This window comes from Hordeum vulgare, unplaced genomic scaffold (genome assembly GCF_904849725.1).
Source record: "Hordeum vulgare subsp. vulgare unplaced genomic scaffold, MorexV3_pseudomolecules_assembly, whole genome shotgun sequence".
Taxonomy (NCBI): domain Eukaryota; kingdom Viridiplantae; phylum Streptophyta; class Magnoliopsida; order Poales; family Poaceae; genus Hordeum; species Hordeum vulgare.
The window spans coordinates 517501-520000 of NW_025422486.1; the positions used below are offsets into that span (position 1 = coordinate 517501).

The 2500-nt window shown below is 45.9% G+C and overlaps 6 non-coding genes across 6 annotated transcripts in view; all 6 read right to left on the reverse strand.

Annotated features, from left to right (window-relative positions):
* The window catches only part of LOC123415297, a 119-nt gene extending 57 nt beyond the window's left edge, over nucleotides 1-62 (reverse strand). Inside the window, exon 1 of the ribosomal RNA XR_006615014.1 lies at nucleotides 1-62. This exon is cut by the window's left edge and continues 57 nt beyond it. This is a non-coding gene — a ribosomal RNA (5S ribosomal RNA).
* A 446-nt stretch (nucleotides 63-508) lies between these two features.
* Nucleotides 509-627, reverse strand: LOC123415949. The gene has a single exon (XR_006615638.1). It is a non-coding gene; the product is annotated as a 5S ribosomal RNA (ribosomal RNA).
* Nucleotides 628-995: 368 nt separating this feature from the next.
* On the reverse strand, nucleotides 996-1114 carry LOC123416299. The gene has a single exon (XR_006615968.1). It is a non-coding gene; the product is annotated as a 5S ribosomal RNA (ribosomal RNA).
* A 389-nt stretch (nucleotides 1115-1503) lies between these two features.
* LOC123416284 lies at nucleotides 1504-1622 on the reverse strand. Its single transcript, XR_006615954.1, has one exon. It is a non-coding gene; the product is annotated as a 5S ribosomal RNA (ribosomal RNA).
* Nucleotides 1623-1979: 357 nt separating this feature from the next.
* LOC123415715 lies at nucleotides 1980-2098 on the reverse strand. Its single transcript, XR_006615418.1, has one exon. It is a non-coding gene; the product is annotated as a 5S ribosomal RNA (ribosomal RNA).
* A 356-nt stretch (nucleotides 2099-2454) lies between these two features.
* Nucleotides 2455-2500, reverse strand: part of LOC123415968 — a 123-nt gene continuing 77 nt past the window's right edge. Inside the window, exon 1 of the ribosomal RNA XR_006615656.1 lies at nucleotides 2455-2500. This exon is cut by the window's right edge and continues 77 nt beyond it. This is a non-coding gene — a ribosomal RNA (5S ribosomal RNA).

The window sequence follows — 2500 nt, forward strand, 5'->3', positions numbered from 1 at the left end:
AGCACGCTTAACTTCGGAGTTCTGATGGGATCCGGTGCTTTAGTGCTGGTATGATCGCATCCGACATGCAACTATCTATTTGTTCCTTATGCTTGCCCCTACTACTACTACTATTACTAGTACTACTACTACTACTACTACTAGTACTACTACTACTACTACTACTACTACTACTACTACTACTACTACTACTGCTACTACTACTACTACTACTACTACTACTACTACTACTACTAGTCGTTGGGTGTCATGCGCGGTGGGAAAAGTCAGAGAGGTCGTGGCGGTGCTCGTGTTGTCGGGGTAGAGAGGGAGCGGTGAAATTCTTGTGTTAAACTCGTCTCCGTTCTCGAGGCAAATGTGGCAATGGACACGGCAGGGGCAAGCTAAAACATATCACAAACGTCAAAAATAAGAAAACTAGTAAACGTCAAAAATAAGAAAACGAGGTCATATAGATCACGGTCCCGTGTCATCCTTGTCACGTGGCGCAAAAATATATTTAAAAAGGGAAATGCAACACGAGGACTTCCCAGGAGGTCACCCATCCTAGTACTACTCTCGCCCAAGCACGCTTAACTTCGGAGTTCTGATGGGATACGGTGCTTTAGTGCTGGTATGATCGCATCCGACATGCAACTATCTATTTGTTCCTTATGCTTGCCCCTACTACTACTGCTACTACTGCTACTACTACTACTACTACTACTACTACTACTACTACTAGTCGTTGGGTGTCATGCGCGGTGGGAAAAGTCAGAGAGGTCGTGGCGGTGCTCGTGTTGTCGGGGTAGAGAGGGAGCGGTGAAATTCTTGTGTTAAACTCGTCTCCGTTGTCGAGGCAAATGTGGCAATGGACACGGGAGGGGCAAGCTAAAACATATCACAAACGTCAAAAATAAGAAAACTAGTAAACGTCAAAAATAAGAAAACGAGGTCATATAGATCACGGTCCCGCGTCATCCTTGTCACGTGGCGCAAAAATATATTTAAAAAGGGGAATGCAACACGAGGACTTCCCAGGAGGTCACCCATCCTAGTACTACTCTCGCCCAAGCACGCTTAACTTCGTAGTTCTGATGGTATCCGGTGCTTTAGTGCTGGTATGATCGCATCCAACATGCAACTATCTATTTGTTCCTTATGCTTGCCCCTACTACTACTACTACTAGTACTACTACTACTACTACTACTATTACTACTACTACTACTACTACTACTACTACTACTACTAGTCGTTGGGTGTCATGCGCGGTGGGAAAAGTCACAGAGGTCGTGGCGGTGCTCGTGTTGTCGGGGTAGAGAGGGAGCGGTGAAATTCTTGTGTTAAACTCGTCTCCGTTCTCGAGGCAAATGTGGCAATGGACACGGGAGGGGCAAGCTAAAACATATCACAAACGTCAAAAATAAGAAAACTAGTAAACGTCAAAAATAAGAAAACGAGGTCATATAGATCACGGTCCCGTGTCATCCTTGTCACGTGGCGCAAAAATATATTTAAAAAGGGAAATGCAACACGAGGACTTCCCAGGAGGTCACCCATCCTAGTACTACTCTCGCCCAAGCACGCTTAACTTCGGACTTCTGATGGGATACGGTGCTTTAGTGCTGGTATGATCGCATCTGACATGCAACTATCTATTTGTTCCTTATGCTTGCCCCTACTACTACTTCTACTACTGCTACTACTACTACTACTACTACTACTAGTCGTTGGGTGTCATGCGCGGTGGGAAAAGTCAGAGAGGTCGTGGCGGTGCTCGTGTTGTCGGGGTAGAGAGGGAGCGGTGAAATTCTTGTGTTAAACTCGTCTCCGTTCTCGAGGCAAATGTGGCAATGGACACGGGAGGGGCAAGCTAAAACATATCACAAACGTCAAAAATAAGAAAACTAGTAAACGTCAAAAAAAAAGAAAACGAGGTCATATAGATCACGGTCCCGCGTCATCCTTGTCACGTGGCGCAAAAATATATTTAAAAAGGGGAATGCAACACGAGGACTTCCCAGGAGGTCACCCATCCTAGTACTACTCTCGCCCAAGCACGCTTAACTTCGGAGTTCTGATGGGATACGGTGCTTTAGTGCTGGTATGATCGCATCCGACATGCAACTATCTATTTGTTCCTTATGCTTGCGCCTACTACTACTGCTACTACTACTACTACTACTACTACCACTACTACTAGTCGTTGGGTGTCATGCGCGGTGGGAAAAGTCAGAGAGGTCGTGGCGGTGCTCGTGTTGTCGGGGTAGAGAGGGAGCGGTGAAATTCTTGTGTTAAACTCGTCTCCGTTGTCGAGGCAAATGTGGCAATGGACACGGGAGGGGCAAGCTAAAACATATCACCAACGTCAAAAATAAGAAAACTAGTAAACGTCAAAAATAAGAAAACGAGGTCATATAGATCACGGTCCCGCGTCATCCTTGTCACGTGGCGCAAAAATATATTTAAAAAGGGGAATGCAACACGAGGACTTCCCAGGAGGTCACCCATCCTAGTACT